Source organism: Anomalospiza imberbis, chromosome 6 (assembly GCF_031753505.1).
Source record: "Anomalospiza imberbis isolate Cuckoo-Finch-1a 21T00152 chromosome 6, ASM3175350v1, whole genome shotgun sequence".
Lineage (NCBI taxonomy): Eukaryota > Metazoa > Chordata > Aves > Passeriformes > Viduidae > Anomalospiza > Anomalospiza imberbis.
Window position 1 is genome coordinate 59612632 of NC_089686.1, and position 16820 is coordinate 59629451.

The window sequence follows — 16820 nt, forward strand, 5'->3', positions numbered from 1 at the left end:
AGAGGGAATAAATCTTTGTACAAGAGACTACTGCTGTTGAGAACTTTCCGTGCTTGAAAAGCGTGGATACCTTAAAGCTTGTCAGCTGTTCTGTTGACATTTTGCTCTTTTGATTAAATTTCCTGTGCTGTTGTGTATAATATGAAATGGTGGCGAGTTGCTGTTGCATTTCAAAAATATCTTTGCTGTATAAACACTTCAGCAGTCTATTTAAATTCTTAGATATATTATTACTGGCCTGGAGCTCTTCTGAGTAGCAGTAATAAGCTGGAGAAGCATGTTTATTAGCACTGCTAACATACAGCAGTAATTAGCAATTACAGCACTCTCCTCAGGTTCCAAATTTCCTAGGAGTCTCAAGGAAAGCCTTTTTTTTTTTTTTCAAAGCACAAAGAGGAGTTCAGTCTCTTTCTTATTTGTAAAAGACATGACACACAAGATTAGAGGATAAACAGGGGTGTTTTACAAACATGGACTAAAGGGATTTGCCAAGACCACGGCTAGAATCCCCAGGACAGGGAGGTCTGAATTCCTAGTTTTCAGTTCTAGTGTCAAGAGTGATTTAAAAGGATAATGATAAATAAATAAATAAATAAATAAAAATAAACAAGCATTATTTTTCTTATCCTCTGACCAGAAATCTCCATGCATGCAGTCAAGCATTCTTCACAGGTTAGGTGACCTGTAAAGCTGACTATCATAGTGGATACTCCAAATCTTTACCTGCACACAGAAACTCTGTTCTCACTGAAAAGCCACAGATCTTTGAACAGCAGTGATTCTTGACAGAAACGGCATCTTAAGGATTTATTTCCGTGGTTGTCAAAGCAGACAGAGGAGTTTCCTCAGAAAAACACAGCTAATCCACCTTTCAGAAGCACAATTCACACCTCATCCCCCTCGCTTTGCCGAAGCTTCACTGGAATGCGTTTAGCAGGGTGAAATAGGCTGAATTCCCAACTTCAGTGACTGCAGAGCCTGGCCTGTAACATCCTGTGCATCTCCAGCTCGACTGAGGTTGGGAGCAGAGTCAAGAGTTGCTGAGCATCCCTGCCCAGCAAGAGGAAGACTTGCACAGAGTATCACCATCCACAGTTTCTGCAGGACTGATGCTGTCCATGTGAAAGTCTTAGATGAAGACCATCACATCCATGGAAATGCTGAATTCAACTTTTCTCAGCTGAAACATGAGAGTTGGAGGGCTTTGGACCCTTTCCAAACAAGAGCTCCACTATTTGTACATGTTGTTAATTTCTTTCCCCTTGAACCCAAAGACAAGTATTATTTGTCTTTACTATAAAGGCAAATATTTGTTTAACAAGGCTGCAAGATTAAACTTGATGATTTATCTAAAAACTGGTGCAGGCTTTGGACACTTACTATCACAAGAGAAGCGGGGAGATGTTCTTTAGCAGCAGGTAGCTTTGCACAAAGTTGCAAATTTACCTTTAGCCAAAGAAATTGAGTTTTCTAACAGCATTTGGCTGCAAGTGCCTCATATACAAAAGCAGACGAAGAACCACTACAGCACCAATCTTGGCTTGTTTAAACCCAAAATAAACGACAAAGCAGGTGCCCTTCTGTGTCCCTGGCCTCTGCTCAGGGTTTCCCAGGCTAACATACCCTAGCAGAATAAGTCCTTCAGATAGTTCACATTTTAAGGTGCTCAGCACTGTGGTCACACAACGTAAATGTTTGACAAAGCCAGTCTGGGATTATGCATAAATCTGAAGGCAACCATGACTTCACTGGGATAGCAATCTGATTTTGTCAGTTCCCAAAAGAAACTCTGCTCCTGAATTACATCACCTGGCATAAAAATGCCCCAAAGCAAAACTACTGCTCACTTCACATCCAGATGGAAGAAATGTGGTTGTGGACGAAGGGATGGCTGTTGTAAGCTGTTGTGTGAGAAAAGCATACTTGAAACTGAAGTGTCTGTATAATCTTATTTTATTCAGTATTTTGAACCCACATCCTAGAACTAAGTATCCCACACTGCACCAGGGTTTGCAGGTGGCTGAGGTGTGAGGGAAGCACTGTGTTAAAAAATATATATAAAGTATTTTTTAAAATATTCCTTTTTCACAAACTGCACTAGTAAATTACAGACACTTACAGCAATTTCTCGTCCCACCTTCCTTCAGCTGTAAAATTTGAATGGGGATGACAAACATATCTGAAAACCTCAGGAATGACAGAATCAGCACTTGGTGACATTGTTCCTCCCTTCATATACCAGGAGGCTTTGTGGTGATCCATTTCTGACATTTTCAGCAATAAAGAAGAAAGAAAAAGATGCTGCCAGCAGCCCTTTGCAAACTTTCAATTGATGGCCAAGAATGATAAGGGATGACTTCTAACTCTTGTGTCTGACAGGCAACTCTCCAATTAGGAGGGGTAAGACTCATTCCTGTCAAGCACAAACGAGGAAGGATTGGAAAGAAAGAGGCTGCTCTGTATCAGCTTTAGAGTCCTTTCTGCCTTTCTGTGGCTGCTGAAGAGTCTGAATTTGCCAGAACTTCCAGCCAAGAGGCATTACCTGGAGGGAAGACAAAAACCTGAGCCTGCACACTCACCATGTTAATTCCCCTGCCCAAAAAAGAGGAAAGAATCCTCTTGAGTTTGAGAGATTGAATGTGGTTTAGTGCAGAGAGCCAGGTCCATACAGGAATTTTCTCTTTCTCCCAGAATTTAACAGAGCAGTCCAACTGAGATGCTACAGAAAAGTGCAGTTGCACATTCATCAAAATATCAGGAGTTAGTGGTTTTGCTGTATTTGAATTCAGTAAATCCTGCCACAACCTTCAGTGCAATAAGAGAAGCAGATGGACAGAATTAATTATGGAAGAACTTTGCAAAAGTAGTGGAATGAGCTATGTTAGGTGCCATTTTTCCATAAAATGCTAAGAAATCTTCCAATTCCAGCAACTTATTCCCTCGTCAGCTTCTCAAAGATGCTTCTAGATTCACAGTAATAGAAAATAAAATTTCCTAGCATTTTAATTTAAAAAATTTTCATTTAAAAATTTATACAACATAGTGTTTGAATCTTTTTAAGTGTGTCCCAGTGTAGATGTCACTGACTATTGTTCTTAAATTAATAATTTTGCTTTTATGCTACATTCAACAAGCATCTTGCTACCTAGCAGAGACAAAGAGAGAAGGGATAAAGAATAGTGAAAATAGTAAAGAAATAGTAAAGAAATCAGAAAAAGAACTACAAGAAAAAAAAATCTGCTTTCCAGTATAAATTTATACTTTGTGTCATACCATTTAGCTCACTATATAAGCCCTATAAAAAATAAATTATGTCTTGTTCTTCACCAATAAACAGCAGAGAGAAGGGAAAACTTCTTACCACCAGTTCAGTCAGACCAGAAGGAAGTAAAAATGGGGACTGTGCTCTGCACAGGTGATTGTTTTTTTTCCACAGTGGTAAAAGTTAGGCATAAAACTGCAGAGAATGTGCCTAGCTCCAACAATCCATCTGCCACATAAACTTGGCTGCAGCTGGAACAGAATAAATTAAAGAACAGAATGTTTGGAAAGTATCATCTCACCAAAAAAATCTGATTGCAATAGAGTATTGTAGCTGTCTGCAGGAAAATAGAAAAAATTCTTCTGAATAGCTGACATTCTGGCAATAAAATACAAGGTTTCACAAAATTATATGCTGCTTAGTTGATTTTTGACTTTTTAAAATATTTTCTGGAAATTATCCTCATGCAACAAACTTTTTATCCATCCAGTTGATAGATGCAAACTAATATCTTAATTACTTTATTGATGTATTTACTGGTTAAGATTAGGATTTATTAATAAGAGTACTGCTCCCTATTTATCGATGTATTAACTTTTGATTTATTTGTTTTAATGTGGCCTTTTATTATATTCAGTAGAAATACAGTTTGTAAACTTAAAAACTAAAAAAGCAAATCATCTATGCTGCTGTTCCTTTATCACCAGCTCACTTGATTCCACATCAGGCTTTGGTTTTAAATAAACATCTCCTCAGAAAATCCAAGGAGCAGTAAATTATTTGTTTCACTAGACATTTATAAAACAACATCTTCCAACCCATTGTATTAACACACATTTTAAACTGAAACTCAGCTTTTAGGATAAGTGACAAGAAGAGAGAGTTAAAATATGTGAACTATCAAAATATCACAATACTGAATCAGAAATGGATTGAAATTCTGAAAACAAAACAAAACAACAACAAAAAAAAAACCCCAACAACTCAAGTTTCTTCCAGAACAGGCCTGTGTGGGCTGTTGATATTTGTGAGAATCAAGCCTAGAGCTGTTTTAATATTTGCATCTAAATTCTCATTAAACAGAGCAGAAATCCAGTTTTGAACAACTGATGCTCCCCTGCTCAATTCCAGTAAAAATTAGAAGTCATAGAGAAACCTTTGATATATCCCACTTCCATAAATCCCTCAGGTATTTCTTTCCAGGAAAAGAGTTATCATAGTGAGTTTCCTTTCCCATATCATCACCTGCTGTGCCTGTTCCTGTTTTAGAGAGAGGGATTTCCCAGGAGCACAGGGCTGTGCTGGAGCATTGCACAGCTGGATGCAGGGGGAGAGGGGGCCATAAATGGTACATAAAAATGGTACATAAATGGTGGATAAACTAATTGTCAAGGACGGCATAAACCCAGTTTTGCTGTTGAAGTGACACACTGATGATGTTCGTGGGAGTGAGAGACAACTTAAAACCAGCAGAGAAACAACAAGCTCATGACACTCAGGCAAGTAAAGCCAAAACTCCCCAAACTAAACTAAAAATAAACTCTATCCTGTATAAAGATATTACTTTCCCCCTGGGCCTCAGTCTATTAGTTGCTGTCAGTGTAACACTTTCTTCCTATTTCTTTTTTATTGACAATTTGCATTATAAGGTCTTCAAGGCAGTAAATGATTCTTATCATTCCAGTTGTTATTTTTTTTCATGTGTCAACTTATTTAAGATTTTGAGTCCAGCTGCAATACATCTTCAAATGAAAGGGCTCTTCTCCTCACCTCAGGAGATCCTCTGTCCTCAGAAAACCTCAAGCAACCACAGGAAACAGTAGAGAGGGAAAGCAAGAAGAACAAGAGGAAAAAGTCTCCTTCACTCAGATGTATATTTATGAGCAACCACCAACCAACCAACCACAAAGCACAATAAGAAAAATTTCTGCAGACAAAGTCAATTCTGCAAAAGCCCTTCTGCATTATTGAAAATGTATGCAGCAAATTGATCTGACTGAAAAGATCAAGCTCTAGGCTGAGGAATGAGGAGCGAGTCTCCCCCCTCCTCACATGAACAAACAAGTTTATACTTTTACTAAACACACTTCTCATTGGGAACACTCACAGGGTAAGATTTAAAAACCATTGAATGCATACAACTAACTGACATGCTCATTAACTTTCTTTTTTTCAGAAGAAATAATTATTATTCTTGCCGGCTTCCTGCAGCATTCCAACTATTGCCACATTTCATTAACTTTGGCTGTTTCAGAAATTTTATCAATAACATGGTGGGGAAAAAAAAAAAACCCGTAGCAGAAGTATTTTTAAAAGATAATCAGGTTGTTGGAGTTCTTATGATCATTCACCTGCAAGCAGAAAAAAAAGCCCTCTTTCTTCTGCATAATCCAGCTGGGCAGGCTCCTGTCTAAGAACTAAAATTAACAATACACGAAATCAGGCAGCGCACATGGGAATGAGTGAGGAGCAGGTCACAGGATCACCAGAAAAGATTTAGGATGCACAATTCTCTCTCTACTCAAGTGCTAGGATTCTTTTTCATGCCCTTGAAGTAAAATGCAGTTATTCCTCTTGGCACAAAGCAAGTAATTGAGACTACAATGAGTACAATTAAAAAGACTGCAAGATGTTGCTCCAGGTTCTCCTCACCCCTCTAAGAGTGGCCAAGCCCTGGCAAAATTTGCTTTACATAGTTCTGTGCCTGCAAATTGGGCCAATTCTACCTCCAAAATGAATCTCAACAGACAATAACAGAGAAAGGAGCCCCAGTGACAATGTGAGCCTCTTCACAGCAGTAGGGTGGGATGGCAACAGATCCCAGGCAGGAGTCAAGATGACAGGGGTTCAGAATGGCCATGAAGAAACACTTCAGCATTTTACCGGTACAGCAGAGGACCCTGCCAACCTCAATTATCCTGTCACCCCCTGGAATGGATCATGATTCTGCACCTGGTATTTTTGGGGTTTAGTTTCATTTGTGACCTTGCACATTTTTGACCTTAAACCACCCAAACATAGCATTCAAGAAAGAATAATTGGTTTCTTTGAAGGTTTTGGACGAAGATCCTTGCTTCAGCTAGAAGTGTGTTGTACATTTCAATTTTTTTTCTGTACTTGACAGATGGATGCATTAAGAAAGACTAAAATATAAACTATATGTTGGAAACATCTAATCACATTGCAATAACACCTAATTTGATCAAGACAAACAAGTTTGAGGTATACTGGGTCTTTTATTGCAGCTACAACTATAATTGTCTCAGAACACTTTTAATTGCAACTAGAACTGCAAGTCCAGAATGGATCTGAAGATCCACAAAGTAAATCTGCAGGAAAGGAAGACCACAGAGTGGCTGTGAAAACTGTGGGTTTGATACTGCATAGTGATCAAGGAAATAAAGAAGAAATTTGAATGAATGCAGAATTCTTTGTTTTGAATCCAAATTGTTGTGTTGCCTGGCTCTGAAAGTCTCAGTATCTACTTTTAGCATAAAAGGCTAGGCTTGGCATCCTGTCATGAGCTAGTCTTAGCCATCACTAGACAAAATCCAGCCCACCACGTTTTACCATTAGGCCACATTTAATCTTTTAAATCCTTGCCTCATTTGCTGTACTTCCAACTTCTTCAATTGTGTTGTTGTCCCACAGATGACAGCTTTCTTCCCTACTCCTGATTTAAATCCAAGGCATGTTCCCAGCCCTGATTTAGCTGCAAAGCACCAGAGTAGACAGCAGTTTGGTGGGAATACAGTGCATGCTTATTTAATTACAGGCAGTATCATAGTGCATATGGACAAGAGAGCTAATTTGACATTGGACAAACAACAGGAAAGGAGAAGCCTGTGCATAATCTCCTCTTTTAAAGACTATGAATAACAGGGGTTTAATTGCATCATGTCATATCTACATGCACGTAGATCATCAACAAGGCTGCTCCAGACAGCACTCCACCAGATACATTAAAGATGTACTTTTATCTCATGCAATAAAAGCAGTAGGTTGTCAACTTCTTCATGAATTAACCCTGCCAAGAGTGCTATATTCTGGCTGGAGGTTGTCACTGGTATTTCCTGTCTAGACTGGAAAGGAAGGTAGAGGATTCCTAATGTCATTCTACCTCTCAAACAAATTTACTGTAATACGTTCATTTTTTCACCCCAGAAAAATAATTTCTCTGTCTTTGCAGCCAATACATCCCTAATGCACTTCTTCTCTTTTTTCTTTGGTTCTTTGTTCTAATCTCATTTTCTTCTGCAGCTTTCATTATTCCTATTCTACTTTCACTCTCCTTATCCAAGCAGTACTGAAGTTTTCTCTCCAGAACATTCAATACCTTAAAAAGTTATCTGTCCCTCCTACTCAAATCAGCCAGCATGAATGCATCCCTTATTTATTCATTTCCTGTTTCCTCCTCCCACTGCTTCTCCCAGTCCATCAACATTTTTAGAATTCCTATCAATTAAAGGAATTTTGCACCTAAAAAGCATAAAATTCTCTCTGATGTAGACATGAGACAGCAACAGCATGGGATGAGCCATGGAAGCACACAAGGGACCAGCATTTTGAAATGTTTTGTCTCTTGTGAACACCTAAGGTTTCATTCCCTATTTACCATAATTCAAAGTTGGTGGTTTTTTGGGGTTTTTTTTGCTGTTTTTTTTTTTTTTTAACCAGAATTACCTGTGAAATTCACTGTGTCATCTATGGTTCCTGTAAAGTATGATATAAGGAAAAGCGAGAAACAGGCACTCAATAAAGCACAACTTGTTCTGTAATTAATTCATGCTTACAAATTTCAAAGTTCTTTTACACATCGACCATCCAGATGGTCTTGTAAATAAGAGCTTGGGATGCCATTTTTAGAAACAAGTAGTATGAAAGATGTAAAGTAGAACGTGCACTGAGATGGGTGACATAATATATTGACAATGCTGTGGAGAGAATCTTTTGTGATGCAAGTCACAAACTAACCTACATTATTTCCAACACAGTTACTCTTTAATATTCTGGAATTGGATGGGAAGCCAGAGAAAGATAATGCCATCCAGGACTGGCCAGAATATTAAATACATGAAGAATATTAGGCATGAATGTATTTTTCCTAATTAAAATAAAATATTTATATGATATAGCTTTTTAATATGGGAAATCTAATTTCTTTTCTTTTTCATGCAGGCCACACTGCTCAGATGAGCTTCTCTTTCTGGAAGAGCTATCAGAAGAAAAGAATTTCTATTATTTCTTACATAATAAAGAAGGTTAATCACTTGATAAAACCATGCAAAGAACCACAAGCAAAGCAAAGTTATTAGAGAGCATTTTACGTAGGAGAAGAGAAAATGCCCCATTTTACTCATGTCACAGCTCACAAATCAAATGAAAGTTAGAACACTTTGGATCCATCTAGGAGGTACTTTCCAACAATCCACATATTTCACAATGAGGGTAGCATTTTCCCGATCTTGTTTAAAATAAATTCAGTCAGGAAAGGACCTGAGCAAACCTAGAGTTATTTTTTTTAGACCAAGCTTGCTAAATCACAAACGGTGAGGTTCAAAATAGCTGCTACATAAGCAATTTGTTTTAACAATGTAAGAGCTGCTTATTTTGGTGATAAAACATAAGGGAGTCTGTATTTCAAATCTTTGAATGTCTCTGCCTCCAGATTTCCTGTTTCTAGTGGAATTTAACTTTTGGTTAACTTGCAAAGGCATTCATTACTTGAAGGGGGAGATTTAATCTACAGTGAAAATTAGCTGCTGTGCCCTGGCCCTCGTGGCAGCACACCCAAACATGTGCTACCAACTCATCAATGAGGTGGTGAATATTTATCATGTATAATGTTTGATTTATGCTCTCTAGAAGAGCCTGATACTAAACACCCATCAACAGCACAAAGGGGATACAGTCCATGAGATAAAACACCAGAGAAATCATCCATTTTCTATGTTTGTGCAATAGCCAGGGAGCTCTCAGACAGGAATGCTCAGGTGACCTTTGGGAAACAAATACAAGGAATGAATTCATTATTTTTGCTTTCCCATACGCGGACTTCTGCGGGAGATTGGGTACAGAAATCCCCAGCCCTTGGGAAATGGAATCATCCCTTTGACGAGCACTCCTAGGACTCTGACACAAGTGGATTAATTCCCTCCTTGGCCTCGTGCACATCGTTACAGGACACTGCACTGCCTAAAGGTGAGTGACTGTGCATACCTGACATCATCACTTCGTGCCCTACATCTAACAATGTACACGGGTGGCAGTAATAAAAACAGAATAGTAATGTTTGCTGTGGCAGAGCATGAGCATCACGACTATATTTATCAGCTTATTCTCCCTCTTTGTTAGTTTGCTTTGTGGTTTTTTTTTTGGTTTTTTTTAATACACAAGGAATTACCCTGTGGAAGGAGAAGGGAATTGAGCCTCTGGGTAAAAGTCTTTCCAACAGCTATTTTTCAAAGGTATAAAAGTTTGGTTCTATTACAGTTGTTTTCTAAAGTTTTGTTTGTTCTAAAGTGTTAAAATCTTGCACAGTCAAAGGCTGTGGGAATAAACATTGTCCTAATTCACGAGGCTGCATGCAGGATTTTGCTTGTCTGGGATAGTTTAGATGGATATCTCTCCAGTTACTCCTTAATACAACAAACATTCAGAAGGTTTTTCCCTTCTGAAGTTTAAGGATCATTTGGTTCATGTAGTCATGCTTGTAAATATATGCAATGGATAACTTAAGGAGGTGAAAATCATTATTTTATAAAGAAAAGTAGATGACAATTTTTCCTTATTTTCTTTTTCCTTCAGCAATGTTGGTCACAGGACCAGAATAACCTCGGTTGCTGATGTCTTAATGCAGAAGAAACAACTCTGCATTATGTGCTGTTTTCAACAAGGATTCTGTGTTATGCAGGAATCCTCTGTCGAATCAAAATCTCAATGACAATCGCACTGCCCCTGTTCAAGGTGATGAACACGCCGTGTGACTCGTTACCAACATGTCTATTTATAATTTTTTATCCAACAAAAGACTGAACTTAGGTAAGCAGCTGGCACCAGTGGAAAGCAAAATTCTGACATTTCTCTTGCTGAAATAGTGGAGAGCTGCATTGGTAATTACAGCCTTTGAAGCATAAAGAACTGCTGTGGCTTCATACAAATGTTTACAGGAAGAAAACCTGAGGCTTCTTGGGATTGAAATTAAAAGATGAATCTTAAGCGTTCACAATGGTATTGGGAATTATGTAAAGATTCAGACATGACATTAAATTCTCAATTAAAGGAGAAGCAGTCAGACAAAATGAAAAAAATAAATAAAAATCAAGATGTCTATTTATTCAGATGTAACATATAGGAACTCTATATGTATAGCAAATCTATATCTATAGAGAGAGGATCTAATCTATAGGTAAAGGAAATCTGTATCTATTGGAAATGGGTGCCCTGTTATACTGCAATCTTAGAAGGAACAGTAAGATTTTTTATTTTTTAAGTTCAGAGCAAAGCAATAGTGGCAGGGCTGCAGTCACACAAACACAGTCTAGGTAGGCATAAATTTACACTTCAGCTTCCTGATTTTTGTGTTCACCATACCAGACCTATTCCAACCTTTTTTTAAGCTAAGCCTGTCATTTATAGAACGTGCAAATAAAAACAAATCAATACGACCTTGGGTGGGTATGCCTTTTCCTGTTTTCAGTACTCTTCTTTCTATCATTCATTTAATGCATTACACTGCGAATGCTTTTGGAACAAAACATTCACTTTGTCTTCCAAGGAGACAGTAATTTAATTCCAGAGTATAAAGTTTCTAAAAGTTGCTAAAAAAAGGAAAGATAGCAACCATCTTGGTAATACCTTATGAATGTGCTCAATAAGCATTCTTTGTGGTAAGGATTACAATTGCCTTGAAACCTGTCCTTTAAAAATGCTTGTCTTTCAGTTGTTCTGGCAATTCTTTATCTGCAAGTCAACACGAAGATGCTTTCTCAAGACTGCCTCGTGCCCCACTTCTCTTTATTTTTTCTCCTGAAACAGGATTAAAGCAGAGCACCAGCCCTTAGCATATTTTTTGTTTGTTTTCCATTGGCCATTGAAATGCAAACCTGATTCTCTTTTGCTGTGTTGATATTTGCCTGCACAAATAGATTTACCTGTGCCTACCCGCTTAATTCTCATACAGCATTTAAAAGACTGCAACAGAGGCTACAACTTAATAATCTGTCATCTTTCTAGTAAACATGTGTGGTTATAAAAACACATTTTATGTGTCCCACTGAAGGTACAACAACAGTTTCAGGAGAGTAATATATGCACAGCTACTTAGGGCTTTCTTTCCACCTTTCCATGTCCCAGACTGGATTATCTGTTCAATTAAATCAAAACAAACAGAAAAAAACCACCCCACGAACAACCTAGAGCTGCCTGGCAAAGGACCACGGCCTGGCACAGAACAGAAGCACAGTGACTGATCTAACCATGGCCATGTTTGACATATAATGCTTTCAAAATACAGCTTTTCTTAGTCCACACTGAACTCCAGTTACTATTTCCACACTGTTCAGGTTGTTTTCATTCTGTTAAATTGAAAGGAATTAAAAAAGAAAAGAAAAAAAAAAGGTATATGGAACTAGTTCTGAAATAATTTTAAAATAAATACAGAAACATCCAATACATTTTTATATCTGTCAAGCAAAGCCAATTAAAGTCTCCCTGTGGTGAACAGGGCTTTAAAAGTCTGAGTTTTCTCCTGCGTTTACACTGTGAGCTGCCTTCTCAGAATGATTCATCATGATCCTCATTATTTCCAGCTTCCAATTTCCCTGTGCCTGCCTGGGTTACCCCAGCAAATGACCACTCGTTTGCAAACAGTGCAAGTTATGCATTGCTATAAACAGATCATTTGTGGCTTTCCCAAACTCTAATGGGCCTCCCAAAACCAACAATGCCTCCTAGAGCAGCAAAAAACTATTTTAAACTCTATTTTCACTTTTACAAGTGAAAATAGAAGTCAGCTTGCTTTTCAGTTAGTTTACTCATACTTTGCAGTTTGGATTACACAATACTCTTCAGAATAAAATAAAATAAAAATGATTGCAATGGAGGGCTGCATTATTGCAGAGCACTGTCCATTAGCCTTAAAACAAGAACAACATATTTTCAGAGTTTGATGCCTCTTGAGCACTCCAACAAAGATTTATACATTTGATAAAGTTAGTAAATTGCTATTGCATCTTAATAAAGATGCATGATTATTTCATTTTCTTTTCCTCAACTTCAATACTCCTTTTACCCTTCCATATCTACAGAAAACTTTACTTCTTGATAATTAGACTATCACACAGAGCCCAAGAAAGAACAGTTTCATTTCGTTAAGTCTCAGAGAAAGCTGCAGGAAATTTGAAATAACAGAGATTAAAAAATAGTTACAACACATGCAATTCTCCCTTACTATATTTCAAGGAACACGTAAGAAATAATTAGAAGAAAAAAACCATTTTCATAAGCAGTTTGTATAGATGTATTGTGTTGTGTGCCTGTTGCAAAGTTCTCCAAAAGATCTGAATGTATAATCTCTTACTTCATCTTAATAACCTTAAAGATTTCATCACAACTCCTCACTTTCAGACCTCAAAACACTAAAACTGCTGAACACACTTCCCCTCACCCCCACTACCTGCCCAACATAACTCCTTCAATATCCAAATAATATGTGTGTATCTATATATAACATTAATTTTCTTCCACATCAAGGCTGGTGATTATATTTTACGAAGCATCAGGAGATGCTGATTACCTTGGAAAAGTGTTGTACACACCAGCACTGCACACTCCTGCAGCTTGGGTTTTAATTTCTTAACCCATCTCTGGTTTTGAACGAGGTGGCATTTAATAACATTCCCTGGAAAATGGCACTAACAAATGCTAATAGTTTTTTTTCCAATCAAAATGCCTGTTCTCTTGAATGGAACAGCAAGTATTTCCTTCAGTGCAGGAACTGTGCACGTGACTCTGGCATTGATGAATTCACAGTGTTTTTAACTGTTATTAACTTTTTCCAGTTTTGAATAAAAGCTTCCTTTTGCTGAAGATAAAATTAGTTTATAATTTACAATGTTTGCTTAGCACAGTGCGTGCAATTTCAGGAGCTGATAAAGCTGGTGCTTTCTTTGCTGATGTATTTGCTTTGAAGTGCCTCAGCAGAACTGATTATCAGTGCAGAAAGCATCTGTGTGCAGTGCCAGAAAGCACATTGTCATGCCAACTAATGTAAAATATTATTTGCAAATATTTCAATGTAAACAGCATTAATAAGATTCTTCATTATAATTCAGATCAGGAGTAAGTTTTTTGTTATATGTTTAAGAAAACTTATTTTAAATAAGGTTTTGGGAGGAAAAAAAAATGTCCTCATCATGACAAAGTACACCACTAGCTAAAAAAAAAAAAGAACCAAAAAACACAGGCCTAAAAATGTTACAAAATATATAAAGAAATCTACTTTATATTCTGTCATAAATTCCTTGGCAACTACCACATGTGATTTCACATCTCTGCAGCCTATTTACTCACTGAGGATATTGTTAGTGGTTTTTATGAAATATGTGAGGATGCCACAATTGCCCTGTTCATCCAAAAGAAAAGCACAGAAAACAACTTCTGCTCGTTAATCAATTAATTTAGCATTAACTTCAGGAAAGGAAATGTTGAGCATGTGGAGATATTAAAACAAATATGTATTTTAAAATATCTGACATAAGCTAGGGAAAAAAAAAAAAAACACATCTCTGGCATGTGTTGAACAATGAGTAACACGAGGCAATGCTATATGTTCCACAAACATATGTTCTCTGATGGGGAAATAATTATGTTGGTGTCTACACAACACATGTCTGAATGTCCTTTGAGTGAAAAAGCTTTAGAAACGAGGGAGCTAACAGCTGCCAGTTCTGTGAGCTCCAGCTGAAGCCACTGAAGAGCAGGGTGCTGCAAAGAGTCACCAAAACACAGCAGCTGACAAAATGAGACAATAAGCAGGGCAATAATTGCTGTGAAGTCAAAGATACTTTCACATGGTGCACTGATGACAACACAAATGGAGGCAATGCCAAAATCAGAAATTTATAGAAAAGTCAGAAACTCGGGTGAGACAGATGTTGGTTTACAAAGACATTACCCCACTGCCTTAACAGAGAGCCAGGACACTGCACCCAGCATGGAATTAAATTTTAACTACACCTGGATGCTGCAACTGCTACCCAAAGTGACGTGGTGCTGTACAGACACCAGCCAGCGTCTGCTCACAAAGACAGCTCAGCCATGCCCCAGAAAACTGGGTCCAGTTCAATAAAATATCGGCTGTGTGTCACTCTTCACATGCTTAAAGGAAGTGCTCACATGTTTGGGCTTTTGTTTTCTCCTCTTCCTCCCTGTCTGGAACCAAGAACTCACTGCTTTATCACACTTGAGCAATAAACTGGTTTTAATTTATTTTAAGTAGCTTTGAACTTGGACAAGTCCGTTTCAAGAAATTCCATGGTAGCTGCAAAGGCTGGGGAAAGAACCACCTTAAACTGAATATAGAGTAAAATTTCTGCCTCAAAAGGATTGCCAAGCACTGGAGGAGGCTGCCCAGGGCAGTGGTGGAGTCACCATCCCTGGGGTATTTAAAAATGTGCAGGTGTGGCACTTGGGGACATGGGTCACTGGTGGACTTGGCAGTGCTGGATTAATGGTTGGACTCAAAGATCTTAAAGGTCTTTTCCAACCTAAATTAGACTGTGATTGTAGCAAATTAAAAGTAAAAAGCCTTTCTTAGGCAAAATGAGTATGAACTGGCAAGAGCACCTCAGCTTCTCTATTTTGGAGCAGTGTAGTTACTGCACAATATGGTACACTAAATTATTCTAGTTGGCTGCGCCATCCTATAGTGGAAAAATAATCTTTTGTCAGAAGGAGATATATAAGAACCATAGCAATAATTATTGTGCATGGATTCCGTCTGGAAAAAGAAATTGTTTCTGATAAATTTAATAAGTTATGAAAAAAGTAATTAGAAATTTCCATAAATAAGTGATCAATTTAAAACTCATTTGGATTCCAGCTGACAATAAGTTCATTTCTTTGGGTGATTTCTTTTTTTTTTGTATGATTGAAAATATATCTCCATTAATTTCTCCATGCCAGAGTGCCTTTCTCTGTTGTTTCTCTCTATTGCATAGCAATTGTCAACTGCTTTGCATTTCCTGGACAACAGGAGTTTCATTGCACTTTGTTCTTTAAGACTCTCCAAATTCAAGGGATACAAAATCCACCTGAAAGCAACTTGGAGGGAGGCTTAGAGCAAGGAATGAAAAAGCCAGAGTCTCACATAAGATGGCAGCTTTTCCTGATGCAGTGACAGTAACTTTCTGCACATTGAGAAGTCATTTTTTAATATCTCCTCCATATATTGACAGAACGTGTGCTGTGCAAGACTCACTGGGACCAAGGTATAAGATCATTATTTGAGATGCCAGAAATTAGCTGAGCACTTCATTTCCTTTGTTGTTCTTTTGGTTTAATAACCTTGGAAAATATCTTCTAATTTAAAAATCCAGCAAGCCTGGTTTTATTCCGCTATGAATCTGAGCAACTTTGGGTTTATTTGTTCTCATACTTTACGCCTGTAGGACACATCACCTGCTGTGCTTAGAAAAGATGTCAGAACAATGGAGAAATTCATGTTTCCTTCCTCTCTCCCAGAGAGAGACTACAGTGGCTGGACAGAAGTGTCTTCCTCTGGTTTTATTTATTAATTTTTAATTTATCTATTAAATAAATGCTTTATTTTCTTTCTTTCTTTAATTATTCGTTATTTATTTTATCTATATTATTTGTTTCTTATTTAGCTCTTTTTTTCTTTATTTATCTCTTTCTTCTTTAGCTCATCCAAAATAGGGAGAAGCTGCTTCATCTCAATTTTCTGCAAGGTTTTGGAAGTACAGTATTTACAGATTTAAGTTCCCTCGGAATGGGAAGGAATCAACATATCTTCCTCACAAAAGACATTACATTTTGACAATGGGGATTACCTACCAGAAACCCTTACTATTTCTGAACTACTTAAACTTTTGCAATTCTTTCTCGTGACCTAAGGGCCCATCAACAAGTCAAGGACCAGGTGTGCTTATTATGCATTTTTATTTTCAGAGCACACATATATTTTAAACAATATTTTTGCAATAGCACATTGTTTCTGCCCTGATAATACAAAATATTTTTGAGAATTAAGAATTTTTTGGCTAAATAATTCGCAAAAATAATTGTTCATTTTATGCTTCTGTTTCACAACAGCACAAACTTTTAAAGCACTTTTTAACAGCACAAATTGGAAGAAGCTGCACTTTAAATATTCTCCAATATACTGCCATGAGGTAAATAAAGGGTCACAGGACTTGAAAAGAAACCTCTCACAGAGGGAAGAAACTCTTACTGATTGCATAGGTTTGAAATATTCTTTAAGGACTGATGTCCTCCCTTCCAAGGCTGCGAAACCTTTTTGGAGAGAAAGCCAAAA

The 16820-nt window shown here is 37.5% G+C and overlaps 1 long non-coding RNA gene across 2 annotated transcripts in view; it reads right to left on the bottom strand.

Annotated features, from left to right (window-relative positions):
- Positions 1 to 2635: 2635 nt before the first annotated feature.
- Positions 2636 to 16820, bottom strand: part of LOC137476434 (uncharacterized) — an 87363-nt gene continuing 73178 nt past the window's right edge. For both annotated transcript variants that reach the window (XR_011000377.1, XR_011000376.1), the window contains one exon: positions 2636 to 2805. This is a non-coding gene — a long non-coding RNA (uncharacterized lncRNA). The remainder of the gene's footprint in view (positions 2806 to 16820) is intronic.